Below are 13,274 nucleotides of genomic sequence, written 5' to 3' on the forward strand. Positions count from 1 at the left end.
CCCTGCACCGATCCTGTTCAGGTTGATCACCTCTCGTCCGCCCGTTCGCACAGGAAAAAAGCCAGTCCTACTACTTTCAGAACAGACCTTTACATACCCGATACGGAAAAGTGGTGCTAAATCGCCAAAAAATACTGCCTTTAAATGTAGATGAATCAAAGAAGTTTCGGTGCTGTGCAGCGCAACTCCTACGGAGAAGCCTGTAATGCGACTCTCCAGATTATTTTCGATCCGTTTTGTGGTAGTATAACATGCACCCAAATCTTGGATTGCGCATTGTTTTGTCCGCTTGGCAGACACGATAGTAATATGACAGCCAAACGTGCGCTCGTATATGTGTCGGATACACTGGGAAAACAACACTCTGCTCTATATAAAAGCTACTTATTCCGATCAAATGGGCACTACATGGTTGCATCGAGAGAGCCTAATTTTTTTTTACTATTTGGCTCCTTTATTGTAAAGAACGTCCACAAAGAACGAGTACCTCGATATAAGACCCTGGCATACTAATTGTGGTGAAAGCAAGTTCTCGTCTGTTCATATGGCTTAATCTGAATTGTGTTAGAGAGCGACATCAAGAAAATATATTTATACAACGCTTCTTTGCGCCTGTAACTGAAAAAGATATGAGCTGAGTCTCCTTTCATTTATTGCTTAGGAAAGCGGCATTTGAGCGCTGAAAAGGACTTTTGTTTTATGCGAGGCATAGCCTTTCCATAGATCAAATCCGTTTTAAAAAACGTTTTAAGACACAGACGTACGCTCAGCATTTCTCGAAATAAAGTTATGGCAAGATTTCTGGGGAATACGTTATTCAGAGAAAATAATTCTCGTATGCGCTGGTTTGGAAATGGTTTTTAGATATTAGCAGCAATCATGCAGTGAACATTGCAAGCGTCCCGTCATGGCCTCTCTCGCCGCTTGGACAATCATTTTGCTTGGAATAGTGAGTGGATCGCGTATTCCACTGGCATGTAAGTTGTTTTCACTAAAGTTGTTATATATAGTGTATGACGGCTTCAGATCTTCTGAATCTTCTGAATATTTGGACAAAAATGTAATTGTTCTGTAGACCTTACTAATTCTTCAAAAAGAACTCTCCTCATACATGTATGAGCCTGTCACTATGATGATGTCAGTAGCAAAACTTGCAGATGCATTATCTTTAAACACGCGCAGGTAACGCTATTTATGGCATATACAGGGAGTGCCAGCAAATGATAGCCAAACTCTTATTAATTAGATGTAGAATACAAGAGGACGCAACCAATGGTATTTTTTCGGGAGTGACATACTGCGCCAGGAGGGTTGTGTTGCACAATCTAGCTTGCAATAGTAATTAGGTGACATTTTTTACCGAACTCTTTTACTACTGAAATGACGGCGCGAATTATTATAGAAAAGCAATAATTGCGCTTTAAAACAGCCTTTTTAGTTTTTTAAAGTTTTTTTACATCTTGCCTCATTATTTTTTCTCGTTATAATAATAACGCACAAAATATGAAAATAGCGACATGATTATGTGTCCGCGCAACTCGAAATCAGCGGCCCCAGGCATTACCCGGAAGAAACAACTCTGTTCAGTACCTTTCTGCTCCTCTTCTATGCTGCTGCGCTGCACTGGCTTCGCGCTTTACGGGGAAAAGGCAGCTCGCAGTTCGCGGTGACCGAAGCCAGGGCCGATGCCTCACCCTTTCAGAGTGTGCGCCAGCCAGGCATTGAGGAGAGTTCATTCTTCCTAGGAACGCCTGGGATCGCCTGTGATGCGGCGCGCGGATGCCTAATCAGGCGGCTATTTACCGTTGTCGAGCGTTCCCGTTGTAAGGCGGACAAATAATTACGCGAGACATAGCATACTAAACACAATTAAACCTGGTGTTTTAAAACACAGTCACTACTTTTCTACCAACATTTTCGCCCTCAATCCCGTAATGATGAAGTTCGTTAAATATTCTCGTCTAAATGTTGGTAGTAAATGTATGAAAAGATCCTCCTTCAGGGGTAGGTACATTTTATGAGAGTTTCTTGGACGATTCTAAATCGTTTGTCAAGTACATTTCCACATCTACGTTAAGAAGGGAGGGTCGCAGCTGTCCAATTTTTATTGGACTTTCGTACTTCTCTGTTGTAGCTTGTCTATGCAGCCCTTTGCTCCTTGCACGTTTGTAAAAGCCTGTTTATGTTGTCTTGTTGTTTCTGTTTGCTTTGGATCAGCTTGTCAATGAGGGCCTGTTGGCTTTGTAGGTGTCTGTTTTGATTATGCAACCTGTTTTGTTCAATTCGCGCCCTAGTTTAAAAAGGCTGGAAAGTCCAGTTTCGGCCAACGAACATTTGGAGCTGCGTGTGTGTTTTCGATCCACTTGATCCCTTTGCCATGTCCGAGCAGCTCACGTGTTTGGGCAAGTGTGAGTGGGATTGGGAGGACGATTACAGTATAGACCTAGTTTTACTTCATTTGGGGAATAATCCCAAATTATATTTCATTCCAGCACTGTTAATCAAGCTGCTGGCTGGGCTTCCCAATTTCTGGAATTCTTCGCCGTCTTAGCTCCAGCGACTGTCTCTCGCTTTGAGCCTGTCTATACCTTGATGTAGTATGTTGAAGCACGGCGGTGGTGTATTTGAGTTTTCTTGCAAAGTTTCGTTGTGGTTTCGTGCCCTTCTCCGCAAGACTTATAGACGGGCTTGCAATCACGGTCCAATAGTTGATCGGTTTTGCCACATTTCAAGCATGAAGCTGGAAGTAGCCTTGGGTATACATCTCGGCGATATACTCTGCCGCTGCACGTCCTGCAGTATTGCACCGACTTGCGGTAGGGTCGGCATCGAAGAGCGAGACTGAAACCGGACGTAATAAGGAACGTTTGGTCCATGGAAAAAGATGACGGCCGCCGATGATTGCCCGAGCATTAATTGCTATCAGTTGCCCAGGCAGCAATCGCAAATTCTGCCGGAAATATGGCAATCAAGATTTTCACGCTAGACGCTGCGGCCGAGGAACTTGTAGCGCACGAAAACAACTTCGTAGCCCACGTGAACAAAAGCTATGTAACCAAAGCGCACCTCAACACCTCACTAAATAACATACAACCCGACAGAAATGGGCCCCAGTAAATGGTCGAAGTACATTTAGTTCATATTCACGTACCCGCGAATGTCGGTAGGGAACAGAATAAACCGTAAATGGCGTTTCTAATCACACGACGAAAAACGCGCTCTCGACTCTCTGCATATGGCAGTGGAACTTTCGGTCCTGCGGACCACGGCATGCTACCTTACAAGAATTTGTCGAACAAAGACCCACCCGACCTCATTGTATTGCAAGAAACAAATACACGATACGTCCGGCTACGAGGGCACAACGCCCAGGTGCAAACAAAACACACAGCAATCCTCACTAACAACAATCTCACCGTACTGGAATTGTAACCGGTCAGCCCAAGGACCAAACACAACTTAATAGAAGTCATGCCGGAGAGAATATTGCACAAGTGCCTCTTCGAACCGAGTGTGTACAGTCCTCCCGGAGACGACCTTTGACACTTCGACCACCTTGTCCGACCAATTTAGAAACGCATCGATGGTCATCATGCCGTTATAGTGGGAGACTTCAACGCCTCACACACGACATGGGACACCAGACCACCAAGAAGAAATGAGACTTAGTTCACAACACTGCACAACAACAAAGACTCACCATGTGGAACGACTCGCGCCAAACCATAGAACAGTGACTTCAGAGACACAAACCCAAATATCAGCTTCACGCTAAACATGCCCTCGGCAGAATGGAGCCAACACCGAAAAACCTTGGGTGCTTACACCACATCTTCCAACTAACCGTGGCTCACACTCGCAAACCCTCCAGGTTTGGAACGTCCAGGGTGACGGAGCGGAAGCCATTCAGAGACCTGCTAAATGTCGAGATCACCATCGACAACATACCTCACTGGCTGAAGAAAGTCCTCGACACGGCGAAAGGCCACACCAAGCGAATACAGCTGAATGTACTAACGCCAGCCGTCAACACGCACCTCGTCCACCTCTGGGAAGCCAGAAGAGCTCTCTTCAAGTGATGGAAGAGACAGAAGCTGAACAAGAAATAAACGAAATGAATCGCCTCCTCACCAAGCAAGCAGAATCACACCCGAAGTTAGGAAGAGAGAAATGGCACGTGTTCTGCAGCACACTGCAGGGCACCCTGAACACAAAGACGACGTGGCACCTCCTGTGCGCCCTTCTCGACAGCGGGCCCACAAAGACGCTGCAGCGATAGCACCTGTGTAGGCTCGTGCACAAACACGCCGGTTCGGAAGAGACCTTCCTTCGAAAAATTCGGAAGGAGCTGTTCGGCGACCCACGCGTAAATACAACGGGACACGGCAATCTCTGCGCCGGGGAACCAAACCTTGCACTTTAATTCACATCCCTTTATGCAGACTGAACTCTCTGCAGCACTATCGAAGCTCACCAGAGGCATCAACCCAGGCAAGGAGGAAAGAACTTTATAGGGTCCTCAGGGCACCAAACCCCTTCCGACCCACTCTTGGTTTAGTGGTCGGCAGGGGTCGCGGGCCGCACCCACGTTGGGACGGGAAGCCCATGAGCCTCCGCCCTTTCGTGAGCCCCCTGGACGGCCCGGAGCTGGGTCTGGTGGTCGTCGCTTCGCAGGGCGTCCATCCAGTCTTCTTCTTTGCTGAACACGGCGCCGCTTAACGCGGAGCATTGCCAAAGCATGTGCGATAGCGAGCAGTACGATTCGCCGCAATCCGGACATTGCGGCTCTACGTCCGGCGAATAAAGGCTCATTCTGCCTCTCGAGGGGAACGACCTTGTTTGCAACATTCTGAATATAGATGACTGTGGTCTAGTAAGTTTAGCGTGGGGGAGCGGGAAGGTGCTCCTCGACAGCTGATAATGCGTTGTTATTACGTTGAAGGTGAGCAGCGGGTCTCGGTGCTCCCCTCCCTCCCCGCCACTTCGCTCGCCACGATCGCCGCGGTGCATGAGTCCTCGCGCGCGTCCATGTGCCAGCTCGTTGGCGTTGGGAAAGTCGGGGTGCACGTCGGCCCCCATGTGGGCTGGGAACCATTTGAGGATGTGATGACCCGCGGCTCCCTCACTGCCGAGGACGGCCGCCGCTTTCCGCGATATCGAGCCCGAGGCGAATGCTCTGGCCGCCGATCGCGAATCTGTGTATACGTAAGGACGTTCGGGGTCCCTCATTGCCATGGCTATTGCCACCTGCTCGGCCACCTCGGACGTTACCCCCTTGACCGATGCTGCGTTGATGCTTGTGCCATCCCAGCGTATCGAGACGGCCGCGTACCGGTCGCTGCGCCCGTACTGGGCCGCGTCTACAAATGCCGCCAGTCCCGGACAGCTGGCGGTTGATTTCAGTAGTGCTCGGGCCCTCGCCTTTCGGCGCCCCTCGTTGAATTGCGGGTGGACGTTTCTCGGAAGCGGTTCTACCTTGAAAGTGCCCCTGACTGCCGCGCTGAGCGCGACGCTGCGTGCGGTGCACTCTGCCTCGGCATTTATCCCTGCTTCTTCTAGGATGCGTCTGCCGGCCCTGGTGGTCGACAGCCGCACGACCTGTGCCTTGGTCTGTGCTTCGATGATTTCAGGCAAAGATTGGATAATCAAGAAGCACCTATGGAACCATCCGCAGCAGGTCACCGCAGCCCTACTCCAGTACTTAAATGCGGGCCCGAGTATGGTGAGCTACAGGCTGCCTGAAGCACTTGGACATCTCCATAATCTACGCACGTAACAAACACTTAAGCATAAAAAAGATCCGGCTAATTCCTCTTGCATAGGGAACTTTTTAGCACATCATACACATTCAGCTAACCCTATACCTCGAAAACAATAGATATTTTTGAAACACTATGGTCGCATTCAGGTAGAACCTGTCATCGAATCACGTCTTCCTTTTAAACAAGGAAGCCATCTTTGGCCACCTGAGCCCCAGAAGTAAAACCTAAATCCTAGCTTTCGATGTAAAGGGAGCTTTTGACAAATTGAGTCATAAAGCTATCCTCTGCACCCTCGAAGAACTAGGCGGTGGGTCGCAGACAAACGAGTATTTCAGGAATTTTATCACGGACCGCACATCCACAGTGGGAATATGCAATCTCCGCAACGACATCTTCCGAATACGGAGCAGACACCCCGCAGGGTTCTGTCATATCGCCGCTGCTCTTCGTGTTCACCATGACCAAGCTACCTAGCCTCTTCCGCACCATACCAGACCTACGACAGGCTTTTTATGCAGATGTAAGGTTATGAACAAGGGCCTCAAACACCGAAACTAAAAGCAAGCCTAAAGAAAGCAGCAGATACCATCGAGGTCTAGATGCAAAAATACGGCCTCCGCTATACTCCGGAGAAGTCGGAACACCTCGTCCTCAAGTCAAGAACCAGAGGCAGACCACCCGAATACGATGAACCCGATCCCAGCGCCACATTCAATGCAATGCCCATCCCAACAGTGAAACTGTACGATGTCTAGGGCTGCACAACCGAAAAAAACCCGGGTCTGGGGCCGGCACCTTGGGCGACTGCAGCGAACGCTATAACATCTCACGCATCTTGTCAGGAAGGTCGCAGGCCATAGAAGCGGCATTAAAGAGCAAGACACGCTACGCGTGATCTAAGCACTCCTCTACAGTCGAATAACATACGGCGCGCCCAACCTCGCGCAGACGAATGCAGAGGTAGAAAAACTGCACATTCCAATATGTAAAGCCATCAAAATCGACCAGGGGCTCCCATCCACGGCTTCGAATACGACGCTTCTCAACATGGACGTACACAACAGCTGGCAAGAACTAGATTAAGCTCACAAATCCAGTCAACTAGAACAGCTGAAGCTCAAGCCCACCGAAGATCAGTGCTCCAAGGACGGAGCTACGGCGAAACCTTTATAGACGCTACCGACAGGCATTGAAGAATTCGCCGCAACATACAAATATTCCTGTGCATAGCACCAATCACATGCAACATACTACCCTCTACTACAAGGAAAGAAGACAAGCCTGAGTGGATACCCTAAGGCAAACACACAGGCAATACCCGGGAGCCAGATACACAGATGCAGTCAAATAGCCTCAAAGAAACGCTTGTGCTCTGAGTGTCGTAGATTCCCAGGGCAGAGAGCTAGCGTCTGCACAGTCCGAGAACAAATCTTTGAGACTGCCCTAGCAAAGGTCACATGCATGGGCGTAGCTGTCGTATTTTCCGATTCCCAAGCAGCTGTCAGAAACTGCCCGAAGCATCGCATGTCGACAGAAGCACTAAAGATATTGAAGCGCCGAAGCAATCTGATCCCGTACACCTGCGTGACATGGGCTTCGTGACGTGGTTTCTGCGGCACACACCGCAGCCCGAGATCGCGGTCACCCGCAGAGTACTCTGACATGGGCTCTAGCCAAAGCTACAAGCATACCTCTGCCCAATGTGCGGCGTACCGGACAACTTGACGCACCAGATCATCGAGTCCCCATGGCATCTAGAAACTGGGACATCGCTCTCACCGCAAGGCTGTAACGCCAGACAAGAAAGTGAAGACCCCATCAAAACGTGGCAGGTCACGCTCGCCTCTGAGGATCTGGGACAACAATGACGCCTCGTTGCTAGGGCCTAGCAGGCAGTGAAGGCCAGAAGGTTCCTGGAATGAGAAGACCTGTCACCCAGAATAGAGCAGGGGCTTGCCCCAGGATACTGCTTCGAAAAAAAAAACCGTTTACTTTTGCTGCTGGTGTGGTACGTCACTACTGTCAAAATACCATTGGTCCCGTCCTCATACATACTATATTTAAGGTTTAAGAGCTTGGATAACGTCAGCTAGGACACCATGTATCTAAATACACAAATATTCAAGTATCTAATGGTCATCAACGTGAGTTTAAGTGTAAAGGAAGTGAAAGAACGTTACAAAAACACAATATATCGATATTTTGAGGCAAGTATTTATAACATATATAATCGACATACAAGTATCAGCAGCTTCAGCCAGAAAGTAGTGCAGTAGCCAGTGGTAGTTAAAAATGGCTGTGGCTTAGCTAAGGTTAAGCCCAGGATGCGAAGCATACTAGCCTTTATTTTAGTTGTTGAACCACTGTTTGGCCTGGTGAACTGCTGTTGCTTGGCTATATATGGTTCGGCTAGACGAAGAAACAACTCATGCGTTACTCTGCTTCGCCTTCAAGAGTGGAACGCGACAGCGTTCCCGTCGACCCGCCAAGGGGTGTAAGACAATGGGCTACGGCGCAGCGACTACGCGCCCCGCATTGGACGCGGTGAGCGTCGAGCAACGCAGCGTTCGGCGCGGCAACGAAGTGTGCGCCTGAGCAAGCGACGCACGCCTAAGCCTTAGAAACAGCTTGTTTCTAAGGCAACACCGCATTCACTAGAGGCGCTTTTGTACCGCTTTGAAGCATCGTACTCGTGGCTCAGTGGTAGCGTCTCCGTCTCACACTCCGGAGACCCTGGTTCGATTCCCACCCAGCCCATCTTGCAAGAGTTGAGCCAAAACCACCTAGAAACAAGCGCAGCTGCTTATATACCGCCGCGACGCCGCGAGCGACGGCGCGAGTTGGAGCCCCGTTTCTCCTCTGTCGTGACGTCACGGTGTCACGTGGTATGGCATGGGGTCAAAGGTCATTGAAGGCGACACCGCCGCGCCTGAGGAGCTGGGTTGAGCTCTCGTAATATGCTTCGCATAAAAACTTATACCATGAACCAATACACAGATGCATTTTATAATAATGTTTGGGGTTTTACGAGCCAAAACCACGTTCTGATTATGAGGCACGCCGTAGTGGGGGACTCCGGAAATTTTGACCACCTGGGGTTCTTTAACGTGCACCTAAATCTAAGCACACGGGTGTTTTCGCATTTCGCCCCCATCGAAATGCGGCCGCCGTGGCCGGGATTCGATCCCGCGGCCTCGTGCTCAGCAGCCCAACACCATAGCCACTGAGCAACCACGGCGGGTGATGCATTTTATAGTCACATCAGTTCAGCGTTATAGCAAACACAAAGAATTACTATTTGCTTCGTGCACACGCGCAGCGAACTGCACTCGCATTGACATACATACCACAAAATCGATTTCCTTTAGGCAGCTATCTGTGATTTGAGCGACAACCTCAGGAACGAAGAAACATGGAGGTTGTTTATGTTGCAAGCATCACATATGCCGGAGTTAACGTGTGGTTTTTCTTCGATTGCCACGTTATGCGAAATCGGGCGACAGAGTGGGAGAAAGAGTACAAACTACAAATACACGACATTCTCTACAGAAATACACCAACGTTCTTTCTCACAATCACTTATTTCCTGATTTCTTTGTGAGGGACAGAGGTGACTCCCGTAGATCGTATATCTTTTTTTAAAGGGGGGGGGGCGGCAAGTTAACGCTTAAAATATTATCTTGGTCGTTATGTCCATATTTAAAATGTAAGCGAGTAGTGAAAATATTCAGAAGCCCCTGGTATGGGAATTCGCATAACAGCCAGTGTCCCTTTGGAAAGTAAAACCTTGGTATTGAATGGGCCAGGTCAATTGTCATTGCGTGGTAATAGCATTTCCCCGTATTGTAGAAACTGGTGTGTTGGCAAATATTACTACCATAGGCACATTTTCATTCGCAGCCGCAAAACCTTTTTATTAGCAAAAGTTTAACAGCCGGAGACTTTACCGCTTTCTCTTACTTCTTGCTTACTCTATGGAGCTTTAAATTGCTTTTAGGTGTTCGAATACTATTTACACAGACCCACTTGCCTTTTCCAACAATGAAAGCTATTTTGTTGGCAAATAATTTTTTCGTACGGATGCTTCAAGCATCTGCGCATATTCAACACTTTACCGCAAGAAGACGTTCACAGTCAGAACAGAAAAGACACTAATAAAGATGCTGACGAACAAGCTGAGGCGAGAGATCTATACGTCTATACGTATGAGATTTTACTCATAGCGCTGTATTAGGTTTTTTTATCACTAGTGGCACCGATACAACGACACACAAAAAAGGAAAGCAACAGCACAACTGCAGCAACCCTACTTCTTTTTATAGCTATGTGTGTGTGTATGTATGTGTGGTAAGGTTCCCAATTTTTATTAATCCATAAATGAATATTGCACATTGCATTTTATTTTGCTGAAGTGAAGCCACTGCACGAACTGTAACAGCTTGCCTAGTATCATGGAATTATCCAACCGGCTGAACTAAACTGCGCATGATATCATGTGTTTTAACAAGTTCGTTTTTGACATCTAAAACGAGAAGTATAGATCTCTTGCCTGAACTTGTTCATCAGGATCTTTATTAGTGTCTTTTCTGTTCTGACTGCGCACGGCTGGTTTGGCACTGGTAAGTTGGTACGCTTGGCACTGGTTATAGTTTACGGGACTTTATTAGGGTGCGGTATTCGCGGGCAAAGCTATATTCTCGCATTTCAACGCTTGAAGTTTCTGCCAGCTTCAGCTGAATGGCTACCTAAGTTTATTTCAACTAGGAGGGAACTATGCGGAGAAAAACTTGGCTCTGTACAGACACTACTAAGTCCCGAATGTTTTAGCTCTTCTTGAGAGCACTGACCTCTCCTCACTTTTCGCTCCAGCCTTGGCATCTGCTGAAGTGTTCAATCTTTTCATCTCCGATGAGCTCACCGCCATATAGCGGTCTTAAGATTTGCATCTGCTCTTCCGGTTTCGTTGTTATAAGTGTGAAAGGAGTTAGGTGGTTAAAACCAAGCTTGCTTTGTCAGTGCATCAATTTCGTTAGCCTCAAGATGACCGTTGTTATCACAGAGGTGTCCTCTCACCGCCCGCCGGCGCACCTCGTCGTCCTCAACGTTACCTTTGCGGGAAAAAAAACTGCGAGCACCGTAATTACAACCCATGCATTAGGGGCATTGCGCATTTGGTAGACGCTTGCGCTAACCACGGCGATCTCACGAAAAGATGTGTTGCTTTATCCCGTGAAAGTGTTGCCAAAAAAGTAGGGCAAATACCACCTGAACGAGACGTGCACACATGCAGGCACAAAAAAAGAAAGAAAAGAGATAGACAAAATAAAGGGGAAAGGCTGGGATGCTAACAAGATGGGTAGATCCGGTTTGCTACCCTACGCTGGGGCGAGAGGGGAGGGAGAGGTAAGCTGATTTCAAAGTAGAGATAAAGAAAAAAAAGGAGCATAGGCATACAATCACAGTCAAATACTGTCACCGTATACCGTCACTACGTAGCAAAGTAGTACTTGCAGCATTATAAACATCTGTTCAGGCTACAGCCGCTAGTCCAATTCTGTTCCCCTAAAGAGTGCGACAGTGCCTTCGTCGCCCTCCGCTGCAACGGTCTGTCTTTTCGGCCGACGACGTTTCGTGTGATGACTGTGGTAGCGAGAAAACTCTTCAACGCTGAAATTTACAGAGACGATCGCTCGAAATCGCGATAGCGCGATTCGACCAAGGACCTTTAACAGAAAAACTCATTTGCAGGCACAAAACAGTACATTATACTAAATAGTCTAAAATCGAATTCTACAACCATACCAACAAACAAAAAAGAACGTACCGAAGCAGGTCACTCAAAACCGGCATCGAATTTGTCGACGAGGCTAGGCTCATGAACAGCTTTCCCTCGCAAGTTAGACGTTGTCGCGTAGCGTGTCACATCGTGTCGGTCAAATAAGCAGCTACTTCCCAAACAATAAAATCCCATAAACAAAACATAACAACGACGTTTTGTAGTTTCTACAAAGAAATATCAATACTGCTGCAGTCGTGGTTGGCATTTTGTCACTGCATATAATTTAACGGTGAGATGGCGGTATGCGGCTCGGCAAATCTTCTTCCTCAGGGTTGCGGAAACAGTGTTGACTGAAAAAAGAGACCCAGATGACAACGATGATGAACAGTATCCCAAATGATACATAGCCACGCAATTAAATGCATTCAGAAATCACCCGCGGCTTAGCTAAGCTAACCCTGGATATACAAAGCGAAACCTTGGTTTAGCCTGGTTAAACCTTGGCCTCACTGAGAAACCTTTAATTTGGCTGTACTTTTTATACTTCGGTATATAATCATCGTTAAGCCAGTTATGACAGCTGTGCCTAGGTCGGTGGCTAGACATGACGCATATGACGACAGACATGACTGTGATTAGGCTTGGGTAGACACGCATCGTTCGGCGGTGCGACACCCGTTGTGCCACGGGGAAAGCGCAAGCGACAGACATGCAAAGAGACGCCGCGACCACGCATAGCGTCAAAGCGCAAACGGACAGGGCATGAACGCGGTCACTACATTGATCTCGACGGTGTGACGCCAGTTGCATTCCGGACCCTCTCCAGTGAAGCTCTCGCCATGCGATATCCGCGGGGTGGTAAGACGACGCTTGACGTCGATGGCTGAAAGCCTCGCGATCCCGCGCAACGCTCGAAGAAGACGCGCCGGCCTCGTTCTCGTCCATGGCGAAGCTCGCACTGACTATAGGGCAAGATATAGTCCGGCGTAACGCGCGCGCGCGGCCACGCGCGGCGCGGTTAAGCGACGTCGGTGAAAAGCGCGCACTCTACAGTCCGGCGTCCCGGCGTAGCCGGCGTGCTTAGGCGCGCTTGGCGAGCACAACACCCCCGGCGCGGACATAGAGCGTGTTCTATTTCACGCGGCTGCCGCTAGACCAGAATGTACTGCGCGCTGCAGCGGCAGCGAGCAGAAGGCAGAATGGCGGCCTGCGGTGCGCGTACTGACAGTGCGGCTGTGGTTTTTTGAACATCCGTGTGGGATGACAGCGCGAGTGAGGACGCCTGCTTGAAGCGATTTGCAACCTTCCATGTGTATACGATGTGAAACGCATGGACCACCGCGACACAGAGCGCAAGAACAACGCGTGGGAAGATATACGAAAGCAGTGTGGTCTCGCCACAGGTAAGTTGCATTTCGCAGCTCTGTACTAGCTGGTGGTAGTCGCCGAGTTGAGGGCGCTTGTCGAATAGCTTTCGCATGTACATACATGGTCGGCTTCCGTTTTTGACGTAGCCGAAGTACTAGCAATATGAGTGCGATGTTCTGGCTGTCAGGCACGGCGGCCGCATTTCGATGGGGGCGAAATGCGAAAAACACCCGTGTGCTTAGATTTAGGTACACGTTAAAGAAGCCCAGGTCAGAATGAAAGTGGTTTTCGCACGTAAAGCCTTATGTTTTTTTTTTTCTGGCTGTCAGGACAAGTTAACGCCATCCCGCAAAAGTTTTCATTTT

At 48.6% G+C, this 13,274-nt stretch overlaps 1 long non-coding RNA gene across 1 annotated transcript in view; it reads left to right on the top strand.

The window, feature by feature from the left end:
* Positions 1 to 736: 736 nt before the first annotated feature.
* LOC139048386 (uncharacterized) overlaps positions 737 to 13,274 on the top strand; it is a 33,675-nt gene continuing 21,137 nt past the window's right edge. Inside the window, exon 1 of the long non-coding RNA XR_011507655.1 lies at positions 737 to 977. This is a non-coding gene — a long non-coding RNA (uncharacterized lncRNA). The remainder of the gene's footprint in view (positions 978 to 13,274) is intronic.

This window comes from Dermacentor albipictus, chromosome 8 (assembly GCF_038994185.2).
Source record: "Dermacentor albipictus isolate Rhodes 1998 colony chromosome 8, USDA_Dalb.pri_finalv2, whole genome shotgun sequence".
Taxonomy (NCBI): domain Eukaryota; kingdom Metazoa; phylum Arthropoda; class Arachnida; order Ixodida; family Ixodidae; genus Dermacentor; species Dermacentor albipictus.